The following is a 16,617-nucleotide window of genomic DNA, read 5'->3' as shown; positions in this document are numbered from 1 at the left end:
AGAGGCAGATGAAAAGGTGATTTAGAAGAGGAGGCTGAATGCAAAGGTGTTTAGAAGGTCAAACTGACAGGACTCGGTGACCTGATGGAGAACAGTAGAGAGATGTCAAGAAAAATCCCCAGGATCCTAGCTAGGACCACAGAACCATCTCAGAGCTCCCCCATCAAGCACTTAATGAATGCTTCCTTTATGCACACAGAATCTGTGTTTCTTGTTCTTTCCAGAGTGACACTTATAATCAAGTAGGGGAACTGAGACACATTAACATCAGGTGGCCTCCATCTTTGTTTCCAGTTGGGAGTTGTTCTGGATGGGAGGACAGAACAGACCCTTGGAATGACTGCCTCACAACTGAAACCTTCAGGAGGAGAGAGCAACCACCACTGGAAAGATGGGAGGCTTTTCCATTTGTGACTGATGGAAGCATAGAGCAACAAGCCTTTCTGGCAGTTAGACAACACTCATTGGAAACCTTAAGAATGAGCATAGCCTTTCACCCAGCATTTCTACTTTTCGGAATTTAGACTAAGGAAATAATAATTAAGATGCACAAGGATGAACCCAAAGATTTATTTCAAGGATGGTCATTGCAGAGTTGTTCATAATTGTGAAAAGCGTGACAGCACGAGCATGACATACAGAAATAGTGCCTGGCCTTAGAGGAAGGAAGACTGAGTCTAGCTCTGTAGCTGAGGACTTCTCAACTGCAAAAACTGGAAAATGGGATGGAGATGTCCCATGAACCTGGTGACGCTTTTGAAGTCATGTAGTGACTAACATGTTTTTTTGAATTGGGAAAGGGGGTCCCATGGACAACATGGCAGCCATACATCCCAAGAAGGACCTTTCTTTTCCTTTCTCCTAGCTCCCAGGCATTGCTAAGCTGAGTGTTCCCAGCTGAGCACTAAGCATCTGTCTGAGACTCCCTCCAGTCATCTCTCCCTTCATGGTCTCCCCACGCCCAGAAAGCTTTGCTTCATGTCTGAAAGCTCAAAGGTGTGCTAAGTCATACTGGGAAAATAGCATTGGTCTAGGGGTCAGAAAACTTCCTTTCTTTCTTGGACTTTTATTTATTGACTGCCTACTATGTGCCATACCCTACGCTAAGCCCCAGAGAGAATAAGTGAAACATAATCCCTGCATATGGTAGACACTAATACTTGCCTACCCAATCTTAATTCTTCCCCTTCTGCCTTACTAACCAAACCCCGATTGTATTATGCATTTCAATATGCCCAATTAAACAAATATATCTCCCACCCTTTTTGCCATTACGGGGTGTCTATAAAATACCATTCTGACCAAGGAGATACAAGAAAGAGTCACTAAGTGGGGCTTCTAGAAATGCTCTGTAAAAGGAGCAGACTTGATTAGTGAATACGTCATTATCCACTACCCCTACTTTTTTTTCCAGTCTGGAATGTAGATATAGTAAAGTAGCAGCCATTTTGTGACCACTGGGTGACAAGCATGAGGGAAAAAGCCACAATAAAGGGCTTCCCTGGTGGCGCAGTGAATCTGCCTGCCAATATAGGGAACATGGGTTTGAGCCCTAGTCCGGGAAGATCCCATGCTGCAGAGCAACTAAGCCCATGCGCCACAACTACTGAGCCTGCGCTCTAGAGCCTGCGAGCCACAACTACTGAGTCTGCGTGCCTAGAGTCCATGCTCTACAACAAGAGAAGGCACCACAATGAGAAGCCTGTGCACCACAACAAAGAGTAGCCCCCGCTCGCCACCACTAGAGAAAGCCTGTGCGCAGCAACGAAGACCCAACGCAGCCAAAAATAAATAAATGAAATAAATAAATTTATTTTTTTAAAAAAAAACCACAATAAAGATAGGAAACTGGGTCCCTAATGGTATCATGGAGTAATCACGGCAACTTTAGCTACCTAAAAAAAAAATAACTCCCTAATTTGTCTAAACTATGAGTTAACTGGGCTTTTTGTAACTTGCAACTGAACACAATCCTTACTGACACTTGACTCCATGGCCTAGGAAAGCAAGTAGATTTCTAATAAATGATGTAATCCAGGGCACTGGCAGTGATGTGAACATAGCACAGGTAGCACAGAGAACAAAGCAAAGAGCTCTGCTTTGACGAGGAATGAGGAGTGCTGAGGAGTGGTCAAGAAGGCTTTCTGAAAGGACAGAATGCTTGAGTTGGGCCTTGGAGAATGAGTTGTTCACTACCCTGGAGGAGCAGAAATAGCATTCCATGGCAAGGGGACACACATGCAAAGACAAGAGAAGTGAAATAATGCGGCACACTCAAGGAGCTAACATGACTTTGACTGGGGAACAGGATATATGTGGGATGAGGTGGGGATAACGTGGGAGAGGGTAGGAGCTAGGTCATGAAAAGACTTGTGAGACCTTGGGCAAGTCACTGAACCAGTTCACTCTCGATTTCCTCGGCTTTGAAGAGAGAGGTTTACATAGGAGAGGGGGTAGCTGTGACTAGGAGGCTGCCTGTTAGCCATCATTTGCAGAACCCCGGCTGGAGGCTCTGGCTTCCTTGCAGGACATGGAAGTTTCCACGGGAAGTGCCGTCCCACCCAGCCCCACCTCCTTTGGTTTCACACTCCATGGTGTATTCCAAGGACTGCGCTGGCATTTCAGTTTGAACACTAAGTGGTGACTCAGAATGAACAGAAGTGTGGACAACAGTTTACTAAGAAGGCAGCCTTCGGTGTGACAAATCAGAGTGGGCTGCTGGATTGTGCAGTTCTCACGAGCTAGGCGGCTTAGAAATAGCACATACCATTGCACTGGGCAATTGATTCATTTCTTGTCCTGTCTTGCTAGGCAGGGTGTCACATGCCAAGCCAGTCAGACCCACAGTCCATCCAGGCCAGGGAAAGTGTTTGTCCCAAATACCCTGGGAAGTACCCCCAGCATCCCTTGAATCTTATTACTCTATCATGCAGGAATACAACACTTCCTTGAGATTATTCATACTTTTAGTTTACTTAACCTCTCACAGCCAAGAGACTGCAGTCTGTAGAGAGTTTAGAGTCAGCAAATGAGCTTCCAGATCATCAATCCCAATACTGTTTTTTAACAGAATGTTAAAAACCAACAAATATATTGATATCTGTTGGGTACGAAGAAGCAAGGGGTTAGATACTGTTGGAGACATAATTAAGACGTCATTCCTATCTAAGATAATCGAATTCATGGAAACAGAGAGTAGAATGGTGGTTGCCAGGGGCTGGGGGGAGGGGGAAATGTTAATCAAGGGTACAAAGTTTCAGTTATGCAAGATGAATAAGTTCTGGAGATCTAACGGCATGGTGACTACAGATAACAATACTGTATTGTATACTTGAAATTTGCTTAGAGGGTAGATCTTAAGTGTTCTTACCACAAAAAAAAAGAAAGAAAAAAGGAAACGGTAACTATGTGAAGTGATGGATATATTAACTAGCTTGATTGTGGTGACCATTTCCCCATGTACACATATACCAAACCATCAAGTTGCATACCTTAAATATATACAATTTCTATTTGTCAATACACCCCCAGTAAAGGTGAAAATAAAACAAATAAAACATAGCAAAACCTTCAAAAAAAAAAAAGGTGTCTCTCCTGGACTTAGGTTGAGCATAACCTTCAGTAAGAGTACAGCCTAAGCTTATGCCAGAGGCTAGGAGGCCAGCAAAGCTGCTTGGCAGACAAATTAGGATTCAGTTTGTCTTTGACAAAAGAGACGTCAAATGGCAGGGCGAGATAATTGCTGTATTCGTGATTTAAAGTAGGGACTTCCATGCCTACCTGCTGTTCCTGTGGTCCTCAATACAAATAGGACCACAGGAAAAGCATGTAGGCTTGTGAGAAACATCCCCATCTGCAGATGAGAAAACTGAGAGTGGAAAGAATTTGAGTGGCTTGGAAACACTTGATAAAAGGCAGAGCCAGGATTTCATTCTGTGTGCTTTCCACACTGCAAAAGCTTCCTGCCAGGTGACTGAGGGCTTCAGTTCAGAGGAGGGAGAAATCGTGAAGCTGAGCTGGGCTGGAAGGCTCAAAGGGGCAAGCCCATCATTTGGTCCACCAATAATTATTAAGCACCTACTCTTTGAGAAGCATTACTCTGAGCAAGACAGAGAAGATCCCTGTCTAGGTGGGGCCTGTGGAGGAGGACTTAAAGAGATAGGGGGAGAGAGGAACAGGGGAAAGGACACTGCAGGTGTACGACTCATTCTCTTAAGTGATCCTGGCTCACCCTCACATACTTGCCTAAAACGCCACCACCTCTCTGTCTCCAGTATGGTCTGGGACCACTTCCCATTTGCTGTTCCACCAACCCTTGCTTTGCTGTCCTGATTTCTGGACTCCCACTTTGCACCTTGCCCCCATGGCACTCTCTTCCCCTCAACCCCCCAGATGGTCAACTCACCTGGGTCTGCTGTGCGCCTCCAGATCATATTCTACGTACCGCATCTGCAAGTAAGAGGCCCTGGGACAGCACACTCCCTAAAACCCCTGTGGGAATCACCCTAGCTGAGCTGGCCCCACTCACTCACCATCTCACAGGGGAAGAGCAGCTAGACACAGAAAATGCCACAAGAATTTTTTGAGAATGACTGAACCCACATGCTGGAGTGAGAATGACAGATTTGCCCATTAACTTACACACACACACATACACACACGCAAATCAATTGCCAAATATGTGTCTGCGTGTATGTGTATCAGATAAAACTTTATTTTCCCTTATTAGAATGGAAGCTCTAAGAGCAGAGATTTTTAACTGTTTTTTTCTCCAGAAGAGGGTCCTAGCCCCCATGAGCACATTCTGAATGAAGGAATCTGTGCAGCGTGAGGAAGCCTTTCACAGGGAGACATGTCTGCGCTGAGATGTGCTTGGATGAACCTGCTCTGGGGCAGAAGTGAGCCTCCTGGCCTGGGTGCCAGGCTGATGCCCCAGCTCCATGAAGTAGTGGGAAACCACTCTTCAAAATAAGGGGATGGGAGGATTTGGATGTTACAGGAGATAAAAAACATCCAGGAGAGAACGGAGAAGGTGGGAGTTGGGCTCAGAACTGCTCTGGGGAAGAATCATGGGAAAAGAAGGCCCCATTGAGGGCCCTGCAGGAAAGGGGTGAGGAGGAGAAGAAATTTGTCTAACAAATTTTATGAACCATATTTTGAGCCATATTTTGAGTATTTTGAACCATATTTTGAGTATTATGTGGTGTAAACCTCCTCATGTGACTCCCCTGGACTCCTTCTCTTGTGGAGTTGTAATCAGTAATCAGGAGAACGTAGAAGAGCTCAGAGCAGAAGGCAGTGACAGCTGACAGCAGGCTTCCATCTATAGCTTGTGGGCTCTGATATAAACTCACAGGTGCCCCCCCAGGGCCTGGCAGGGACCACAAGTCAGCGTTTACAGAGCAGACGCTGCCATGGCCCAGCTTGACCCTCTTCTTCCACACTCTTCTCTGTGTTCCACACTGTTCTTGTCCAGTGCTGTTGGACTGGGATGGGCATTGTTCTTGTTTTAGGACCCTTATTAATATTTAAATCCATTAATTCGGTCTCTGCTAATGTGGTTACTCTCAGGTACCAAGTGTTCACCAACTGGGTTTGAAGTTTAGATGGTTCTCCAAATGTATTCTGAAAGATCTCTAAGATGACTACATGTGTCTTTCTGCCATCTGTATTACCTGCTACCTTGCAATGGTTAGAGACTTCTACCTTCTTTTTTGACAGAAAGAGCCCCTTCCTGATCGGAGTCCAATGGGAACCTGCATCTCCATAATATAGCACCATAACTCTTCCCGCTTAAGCTTGGAAATGTATGTTCCCACAGCAGAAGCCTTGGGGAGTTATCATAACCATTCCAGGCCCAATAAGGAGTACAGCCTTCAGAACTCGCTTCAAAGAATACTTGAAGATTCACCACTTTACTCTGGTGCATTTCTGGGACTGAACACCAAATGATTACTGGATAGATCAGCTCAAGTTATAAACTTAAGTTTGATTAAAAGAGGAGTAAATGTTGAATTAACAGGTAACTTGGACTAGAAGTTCTGCTGTTCTTGCATGGGCTTTCATTTTTCCTGTGAGCATGGGGTGTCATGGTCCGAGATGCTGTTGAAGAGGTGTCCCAGACCACGAGTCTCTGGATCTAGACCCGAGCCAGCATGCCTAACTGCCATGCAGAGCCTTCTGAGAACCCATGTTCCAGACTTCAACATGATAAAACCCTGCAGTTAAGAAGAATGAAACCCCAGTGGCAGCCACTCAGCCATCCAAGTGTGGCTAAGCAAGTTCCGTGCTGGAAAAAAATGGAGTGTCTTCCACAGAAAGACAACAGATGAGATATCTGCATTTATCCTTCCTGTGTTCAAACTTGTAGAAATTCTTTTTTTTCTTCCTTCTAGGATTTACTTAAATGGACTTCATTTTCCAAGTAGGTAGAGTCCGCCGCCTCTTTTATTGGGCCAGATTACTGCATTGCCAGGACTCAATAGCTAGCGCAAAAGGTTAGCTTTCGCCGTCAAAGTCTGAGTAACGTGTTGGCAGCTGGTAGAGACGCTTCCCAGGCGTGGGGAGCTCAGAGCGTCATCTTGCAATGAATTCAGGCAGTGGGTTAGTCTTCATTCCCGAGCTGCTGGAGCCTCCTTGCCTTGCAGCCAACACAAAGCTTGAGGTGTATTGTCCATTACAGCTAGTGGCCATCAGCTGACGTTCATCTAATCCCCAGGGAGTCTGTGTGTGTGAGGAGCATCTACAAAACCCCCTCTAAGCTCTCTTAACTGCTATGGAAACCTGGACACTCATTAAACTGGCTTCTGACAATTCTGCCTGAGGAAATCAATCAGACCAACTCTTCTCTGCTATTGGGAAACAGCTCCTGGTTTTGGGTTCCCTAGGTCCATCCTTTTCCACCCTCCCTTAAGTTAGGCAACATTTTCCATTTCTGAGGACTTGAGAACCACAGTTTACTATGACAATACCGAATCATTACAAGACAACCACTATCTTGGGTAGACAGCCCTTACAAAGAACGCAGGGAACTCTTTCACAATAATAATCAGTAACATGCATTGATCACTTACTATATGTCAGGTATAAATGTTCTATTTGAGTTATCTCACTTAATTCTCACAATTTAAGTCTCACAAGCCATATAAGTTGAGTTGTTGCCTGAGACTAAGAAAGGTTGAGTAGCTTTCCCACAGTCACATGGGTAGTAACTGGGGCTCCAACACCTGATTTCTCTTATTCTAGCTCCTGCGCTCTTGCTCTCGTTTCTGGGAGGTGGGCTGCTGCCACTATGAAATCCCTTTTACTGGTAGGGCAACTCAAGGTAAATGACCTGCCCAATAGATAAGGTCAACCAGGTGGTAGTTCCCAACCCTGATTGCTCGTTAGGATCAATTGGAGAGTTAAAAACACAACAACAAAATGCCCAGGCTGCATCCTTAACAAATCTGATTTAATTGATCTGGGAAGGGGCCCCAACATTAGTATTTTTAGAAAGCTTCCCAGGGGGTTCTAAAAAATGCAGTCAGGTTTGAGAATCTCTGACAAATCTACCAACTCCCAGTGCAGAGTTTAACCAACCAAAAAGCTTCACTGATCTCATATCCCCACCGGTCCAGCTGGAGAGTGCCTAGCGGGTACAGTTAGGTCACCCCGACATACCTGAGAGAGCTGAGAACGCTTGCTCAGTTTGCTCATCTGTAAAATAAGGAGAATGAAAGCTTGCAGAACTACTGATTACATCTGAGCTTGTAAAATGCTCATCCTAACACAGGGTAAGTGCTCAGTGAATGGCAGTGGGGTGGAGACAGTTGTCACCATCTTAAGGGCAGTTGTTTCTGAACCTAGTCCAGATCTCACAGCCCAAGGGCAGAACCTCATCAGCCATAGGCACTTGGAACAAGTGCCATCACTTTTGTCAAACTCTAACTCCTTCGAGTCAGTCCTGGACACACACACACACACGCACACACGCACACTCACACCCCAGCATCTTCACACCTACGTATGTGTCCAGGAAGTGGCCCCTTCAGCAACGTTCTGTGTGGATAAGCCATGATGACAGATAAGTGAGGCATCCTGGGGTTATCAGTGGAATCATTGCAGTTTGCACTGTAGCTCTGAGTATGCAGAGGTCCACGGCAGGACCTCCCAACATGGAGGAAACACAGAGAGGAATCTCTTATTACTCACTTGCCTAATCATTTCCACTTAACACACAGTGAAAGCAGAACTTTGTGACACGCTCTGTCTGGGCAAAAAAGTTCTGCTTTTTCTGGGAGATCTTGGAAAAAGAAAAAGTCCCAAAAACTTGGCCATGAGGGAGGGAGAGCTTCTCAACATTTCATCCACTCAACTAGTGTCCATGGTCAGTTTCCTCACCTGAGAGCCATTCGTCTGTGTGCCTGGCACTGTCCTTGGGACCAAGACCTGAGCACAAGTTAGAGATGTCACTGCCCTGGAGTTGGCAATGGTCCTGGGGAGAAAACAGTTAAAGAGGCAACACCAGGGCTACCAATTAGGGCCCCTTTTCTGGGATACCTAAAAACCTTTCTATTCTGTCAGTGAGCACCCTGTTTCAGAAATCTCATGGCAATGTTGATATTCAGCCAGTATGCACCAGTATAGCCAGAATGGATACTGAACTATATTTGAAACACTTCTGAATCAGTTGGCAAACTGCTGTTGCCCTGACCATCCCCGCTGCCTGCCCCCCCCACCTCGAAAATGCAGCACTGAAAGGGTTAACGCCTGACACACAAGAGGTCCCCAGGACAATGCTCTAGCACCACCCCAGCCTTCTGATTGGTTAGTGCCTGTGGTGAACATGTTGTCCAATGTTCAGAACTTGACCTCTGCCTCTTGGTAAGTGGCAGCTCTAGAGTTCTTAGAGAGAGGTCTTAGGGTAATCTACTTGCAAGTTAGAGATTAGGGACCTATCTTGAAGCTGCACATGTACAGCAAGTTCAAGGATGTTACTTAGATTGTATGTCTATTTTGGATAGCTTAGGGTTGCTGATGGCTATTTTAAGGGCCTAAAGTCCTTACCTATACAAACCACTTCTGAGGAATGCTCCTACTCTAAATTTAAAATTAGGATGCCTACATTTCCAGGAAGACCCCACACACACAAAGAAAAAGAAAACTAACTCAATATATGGAATTCCAAATGAATACATTAAGAAAATAGTTGCCATTTAGAAAGATTAATAATAGGTTTCTATTATATGTGAGCCGTCCCCTGACCGGGAAACGTATCAGGAATTAGCAAAATATGACACAGCCCCCACAGTTTGCACATGAGAGCCAGCTCTGATGGCTGCCTCCAAAAGTTACTATGTCCTACTAGGACAGTAGCATTGCCCAGGGAGTGCCCAAGAAATGATGATTTAATGATGGACAATGTGGTCCCCATGCCTGAACCCTCAGACTCACTCCTTGCTCTTTCCCTGCTCTGCTCTGTGTCACGTCCCCTAACCCCACATTGTCTCTTGGCTTCCTAATGGGCCTAACCAATGGAAGCCAATTGAAAGGTAACTGGAGAGCAGAGTAAGGGGGAAGCCAGAGTATTTCTCCTCCTTCCTCTCTGCCTCAGGCAATACCCAGGGCTACAATCTATAACTGCGAAGGTACCAGCTCCCATAGGACAAAGCTGCCAGCTTCTACCAGGAAAATGGTCCCAAGGCTCTTGCAATTCTATGTCTTCTGGCTTTTTCTCTCTGGCTTTCAGCTCTTCGTGGTAATCTTGGGTTGCCTCACTGGCTGGCTCCTGTTGGCTTGTCTGCATACCCATCATTTGGCCAATTCCCTGAATAAAATTCCCTCTGTTCCATTCTGCATGGTTTCTCTTTTCCCAGTTGGACTCTGACTGATACACTGACTAACTGGGCTCTTCAGAGCATTCCTTCCCCTCTCCAGTCCTCAGTTTCCTTGTTTGTAACTGAGACTGGAGGAGGCACTTAGCAAGCTCCCTGGTATCTAGCAATGTGGGGCCCTGAACACTGGGGGACCTCCAAGGATTGAAATGCCTTTTGCACTTCAGGATGGTCTAGAAACAAGTACCTCATTTTGTTTTTCCTGAAGTCATTTTCATTTTGAACTGCAGCTTCAAATTCTTTCTTTGGAAACAGGCAGGGTAAAAATATTAAAGAATGTATTTTGAACTATGCCATTTTAAAAGCAATAGGTTCACTGTCTCTTTCTTATGCATTTCACAGTTTGGCATTTCCTTATGTTTTCTTTAACTATGTGCTGGAGGTTTAAATGGTTTTTCTCTCATCTTAATACTCTGTCATTTGGTGATATGACGTGTTGTGGTTGTATTCCCAATTTTTCTTTTTGCTTTAAAAAATTTTTTTTTTAATTTTAGATTTTGGCCATATAAATCATCATCTTTATGGATTGAGAGATTCTCATCATTTAGTTTTTCCTCAAGCCCCCATCTGTGCCCTGGATCATTTTAACTGCCTTTCTCTACATCCTTGGAAATACTTAGATGTTTCCTATGGCTGCTATAGGTGAACACTCAGAAGATATGCATGGCCTTGAGATTTAGGTGGAAAATGCTTCTGTTGGTTTCCCATTTTCCTTCTCTAAACACTATGTTGTATGCAGCCCCTCACCTCTACATTGACCCCATTCCCCAGGCAAGGTCCCACTAAGCCTGGCATGGAACAGCCCCTGTGGTCCTTGCTGGGCCCTCTGGAGCAATTTTGGCGGCAAGGCCTGTGGACTTCCTCAGCTGCCTCCCAAGCTTCTGGAGAGGCAAGACTCAGGCAACCAGAGAGCTAGAAGCATGTGTCATTCATAGCCAGATCCTTGGCAGGAGTGATTCAGCAGGCAGTGACGCATCAGCTTCTTAGAACTGGATTCTGAGAGGAAGGAAGGATGGCTGCACATGTGGCCTCATAGAAGCCACCCAAAGGGTTTGGAATCAGATATGGTTCCATTGAATACTCAATGTGAAAACTTCTGTAATAATAATGATCAACAATATTTGTTAAGCTCTAACTATGTGACATGCACTGTGCAGAGTTTTCCTGCATGCATTATCTTATTTAATTCAAATAGTCATATGGTATAGATTTTACAGATGAGGAAACAGGCTGAGAGCAATTAAGCAACTTGACCAATATCATATAACTAGAAAGTGACAGAGCCAGGAAATCCCCCAGGTCTATCTGCTTTTGCAGTCTCTCTGCCACACTGCAAGTGATTTAAATTTTCTAAGCATCAGTTACCTTGTCTTTCTCATTAAGATATTAATATGACTATCTTACAGTATTATTTCACATTTTCTCCCTCTGTCTCTCTTTCTCATCTAACATTTGCTGAGTTTAACATTTGTTGAGTTTCTATTTTATCTATGCACCAAGTTACATCTGGGTAACAACAGGATTTGCTAGCTAAAAAACAAACAAAAAATCAAGTAGTTTCAAATAATTCAATAAGTGTGCAAAATTTACTGGCTGAGTGGAAAGTATTTTGGAAGTCTCTCTTAGGTGGTACATGGGCCTGGACTCAAATGGGTCCTCAAAACACACGTAAAGAATTCAAAACACTGTAAAACAATGGAGGCACGTTCTCCCCTGCCCCTCACACACCCTGTTCGCAAGTGTGGAGTACTGGAGTAGCAGAGCAGCTGCAGGAAAGGGCCCCAGTCTGAGCAGAGAGCAACTCAAAGGGCACAAGTGAAGGCATCAGATCTTGCCTGTGTGTTATTCGATCCAAGGCTCTGATGGAGAACTGCAGGTCCTGAGGCAGTGGGCTGGCACCAGAAAGTTATTTGAAAGTGGCTGGAACCAGACCAGCAGTAGCAAGACAGCAATCCCTTTCCATTTGAGAATTTAACACTCAAGATCTCAAGAGTTGAGGAGTATACTGAGGGGTCTTGAGGGAGAGAGGGATGGGAGGTTGGGTAGAGTACGTGAGCAATATTTTGCAGGGCCACCATTTTACTCGCTCTCTCCTGAAAATAAGTGCATCTCCTGGTTGCCTATACGGAGGAACACTTTAGATGCATGAAACCAAACTTGTTTATTAGTGGGGGGACAAGCCGTCAAGGAAAGAGATAACCTGAATGAGGGAACTTGAAGCAAAAGTTGGTAACAGCTCTGACTTTAATGGAGAGATGAGCCTGACAATGACTGGGGCTAGAGCAGGAGCCAATAAAACATTTCTGTACTCAACTCTCTAGGCTTTGCTGCCTTATCTGATTATCTGGGTGATACTCCCAGTGTTCTGCAGGAGGGTGATGGGACACCTGGTTGCCTTCACGATAGATGTGTCTCAGCAGGAGGTCACAGGTATGGACCATAGATTGTACATTCCTCTAGAGTCCAAATCAGAGAAAAGCATATTAAAAGTTTGTCTTCTCTGATCTCTGGAGGTGGAAGCCTTCAAAGGGAAAGAGCAATCAATTCAGAGCTTTGGAAGCACAATCAATTATATACTAATCTGTGATAAATTTATGTTCCTCTTAAGTAGACGGTATCACCACCTGGCTTTCTTAAGCATTTTGTCAACATTATCTGTGTCTTTGCCTTACTTACAGCTCACAGCAGACAGAAACTGGAAGGAGAAGGCTTTCAAAAACAACCACCATCACCCACAGCAAGAACTTAATGGGCCTCTAGAAAGAGTAGAAGCCAGGGAAAGCAGCATTTTAGGCAGGCCTTCACAATGTTTAGACTATTTTCCACTAGTCTTCGAAGTAAAGCCATCTTTCCCCAACAGAGAATAGGGAGTCTTGGGAAAACGGGTGGGGAGGAGAGACAAATGGGGAATGATAGAGGAGAGAGAGAACAGGAAGAGAAGCATTATTTAGGGAAATATTCCTAGCATAGCAAACACGCCCATGTTCAAACTAGCTCGCCTGAACGCCCCCTTCTCTGAGGAGACTTCCTGGAGTCTCTGGGGTCACTACTGCCTTCTTTAGAGGGCCGTAGCCCTCTCCTTGCCCTCTATTCTTTACTGAATTGAAACAATTAATTTCAACATCTGTCCTCACCTTTAGATTCTGAACTTCCCAAGAACAGGGAAACATGCCTTCCATGTGTTGATACTGCCTGTGCCCATCACTGTGCCTGCACAAAGCAGGGCTCCTGCCTTGACTGCTGACTGTGCTCTTGCCGCGTGTGAATGACCCCCTGGCGGGTCTGTAATCTGTCCGACGGTAGGACCACCGTCTAGGTAAGTGAACTCTCTCACCAAGTTAGATCTTTTATTTTCCCTGAAGTTCTTATCTTTGTGGCTTTAACTTCTACATTAACACAAGCTACAAGTATCCCACATCATTGTTACATTTTAAGGATCAGTAAAAAGGTATTAGAAAGTGTGCTCAAAGCATGAGGGTTGTTTTCATCCTAATACTTAGTGAAACACAAAGGCAGACACCCACTTTGTATCTACAGAAGCATGGTGTGTACACACTCACACCTGCTGAAAACTCCCAAAATCAAACTGGTTGATGAGTTAGGATGGTAAGATTGCAGCTGTAGTTTTTCTCTTTAGGAAAAATTGCCTTTATGATGTTTATTTTGTTTGTACAAAGATAAATGAATAAATATACAAAGAAATACAAAATAGATCAGGAGAGAGGGGTAAACAAAAATCTCACTTAAGTGTCCAAACTTCTGTTACTGAAAGAGCAAGCAATGTTTTCCTAGTTGCACAGAAAAGAGCAGATTGTTTAGAATAGCACAGTGCTTGGGTGTGAGAGGTCTTAAGAGATAGCATCTGAAATTCACTTTACCCCTCCCTCTGGGGTTATGAACTAGGGTTTGTTCTTGCCCTTCTAGTGGTCTGACTACACTGGTCAACTCAGTATCAAGAAAAGGGCAAGAATTTTCTGTCCATTTCTGGTTGATGACATGCCCATTAGTCATCTCCTCTCTCTATCTACTCAGAAACAGCAAATATGCTGGGTGGCACAGGGTCCCTGGGAACCTCGGCAGGGCAACAGTTTACTGTTAGCTGGCCTGGTTCAGGGTGTGAATCCTGAACAAATTCCATGAAACTCCATGGTTGCTAAGAGACATAGTATCTTTAAATGTCAATTATAATTTCCCTCAAAATAGCTCAAAAATCATCTATTGTTTGAGCTTTAAAAGTTGCATTATCTGCTAGATTTAACATGATGTGGATGAAAATCTTGACTTCATCATTTACTAGCTGGGTAACAATGCTAAGTTACTTCTCTGAGCTTCATTTTTCCTTCTCCGTTAACAAAGAGTGGTGATAGGGAACAATTTCATGAACTGCAAAACACTCCGCCCGTGTTAGTTTGAACTACTTAATTCACACCATATGTGAGAATGTATGTGAAAAAGACCGAAAACAAAAAAGACATCAGAATATAAATGATTATCACAGGAGTTCCTGTGCCTCTTTGCTTGTATATTATTTTTGCTATGTTTGAAGTAGATACTAAAATCTGTGTGAAGTGAACATGAGGTGATCTGAAAATCAAAATTAATATTTAGCTCTTAAAAAGGAATTTGGGGATGACTTCTCAGTAATTATTTACTTTACAAAATAATTAACAATGGTTTATTATTATTATGTAATAGTATATATTATTATAAGTAATATTATTAAGGACCCAGATATCCGAGATCATTTTAAGTGTGATTTAATTCACAAAATGTTGTTTTGAGCCCAATTTGTAAAGGTATTGCAGCGCACCAGGCATATGCTAAACTTTCTGGAGGACACTGGCAATTGAGACTTTAAGTACCAGATAAGAAGGAATTGCAATTGACCCCTCCATGGTCTGTAAATGGATACCTCCAGTGTGCATATGCTGACATTAACAGCGGGGCCCAGCCATGGGTGTATGTGACTCTGTGCTCTGAACACACAGAAAAACCCCTTCCTTTAGGATCCCTTCCTCACTGACCCCTCTCTGGATTCATCCTCTGGGCTGTGCCCCTTACACCTGTGTCGGGGATCCTCCGGTGGTCCCAGACTCTGGCCCTGGGTACCTTTCTCTTAGTTCCAGCTGGGCATGGTAATGACACACTCTTTGAATCCATGGTTTAATGAATCCTTGTAGTATTCCTGCTCTTCCTGTCTGTGCCATTCTAACTTTAAATAACCAAACAGCAGCTGCTTGGAATCCAGTTGCCTGGACTTAGGGATTAGACAATCATGGCTCAGATCCTGACACTGACAGTGGCCAATTACTCACCCTGGGACCCTGGGCAAGATTACTTCAACATTCGAAGACCTGATCTTCCTCATCTGTAAATGGGGATAATAACATCTAACATGTAATTTTTTTTGTATTAAAAAGATAGGGTTTTTAGCATGGTGCCTAAGAAGTAGCAAACTCTCAGAAAGTTATGTCATTGCTGCTGTTATTATTATTATTATTATCATCATATCTAGAATCATCTTAGAAGTAAAAAGTGAATATCAATTTGGTCCTGGTGCAATGATTGTAGTATAGGACTTCGTGGCTATAGGTTTTATACATGTTCACATACAAATGTATATGATGCTCTCAAGAGCGCATGGATAATCATCTGTATTCACTTAGAAAACCCTAAGCTGGATAATTAAAAGTTAATTTCTTTTTGACTTTGGAACGCCCTACATGATTTTTTTCCTGGAGATTTACCTCCAAACCACTTTTAGCTTGGATTAATATGAAAGCAAAATGAGATCTATATTCCGTAACATGCAAGAACAAACTTAGGGAAATGGAGTGGTTCAAAGTAGTTGAGGAACAGAGAGGAAAACGCAGTTGCATGTAGTTTATACACTTGCATCAGTTCACATATAGAGAATCAAAAGCAGCTTGAAAGAGAAGGAAAGGAGTGACTATAATGCTCAAAAAATAAAAAAATAAATAAACCCACCAAAAAGGAATTTAACTGAGCAAGAGATCAGGAGTTTTCCTGTGGCTATGTGAGAGAGCCAAGAATGTTTGCCTGGAGAGGAAAAGACTTGGAGAGCCCTGGTCTCATTCGTCTGAAGTTTTTTTTTTTTTTTTTTTTAGCGGTACGTGGGCCTCTCACCACTGTGGCCTCTCCCGTTGCGGAGCACAGGCTCCAGATGCACAGGCCCAGCGGCCATGGCTCACAGGCCCAGCAGCTCTGCGGCATGTGGGATCCTCCCAGACCGGGGCACGAACCCACGTCCCCTGCATCGGCAGGCGGACTCCCAACCACTGCACCACCAGGGAAGCCCCATTCGTCTGAAGTTTGATGGGCCATCATGTAGAGGAAAGAGTTTGCTCTGTTTTGTTCCCAAGGGATAAACTGGACCAATAAATGAGAATAACAGAGAGATCTAGTTGGGTTCAACAGAAGGAAGAAATTCTTAACCATTCCAGTGGTTGTGGAAGTGGGGGGCAGGCAGCAGGAGCTGAGTGCCCACATCTTAGGGATGTTGTAGATAATATTTTGGTGGTGGGTTGGTGGTGGGGGGAGATTGGCTGCAGTGAGCTCTCTGATTCTCTGTAGATTTAATAAAATTTTACCAAGATATAGAATTTCTATGTTTTGTTTTCCTGAATATTAAAAGACATAATATCATTTACTAATCTCATCAAATGGATTGCTCCTTATTAAAGTGTGCAAAGAGATGGAATTTGCAACTATGCTATATAAA

The 16,617-nt window shown here is 43.9% G+C and overlaps 1 long non-coding RNA gene across 1 annotated transcript in view; it reads right to left on the bottom strand.

Annotated features, from left to right (window-relative positions):
* The window catches only part of LOC109550121 (uncharacterized), a 227,391-nt gene extending 219,322 nt beyond the window's left edge, over positions 1-8,069 (bottom strand). Inside the window, exons 1-2 of the long non-coding RNA XR_002176491.3 lie at positions 8,006-8,069; positions 7,663-7,698 (exon numbers count right to left, since the gene is read on the bottom strand). This is a non-coding gene — a long non-coding RNA (uncharacterized lncRNA). The remainder of the gene's footprint in view (positions 1-7,662; positions 7,699-8,005) is intronic.
* Positions 8,070-16,617: the final 8,548 nt, after the last annotated feature.

Source organism: Tursiops truncatus, chromosome 16 (assembly GCF_011762595.2).
Source record: "Tursiops truncatus isolate mTurTru1 chromosome 16, mTurTru1.mat.Y, whole genome shotgun sequence".
Classification (NCBI taxonomy): Eukaryota; Metazoa; Chordata; class Mammalia; order Artiodactyla; family Delphinidae; genus Tursiops; species Tursiops truncatus.
Note: the sequence above shows the minus strand (reverse complement) of the source record. Positions and strands in the feature narration are given on the sequence as shown.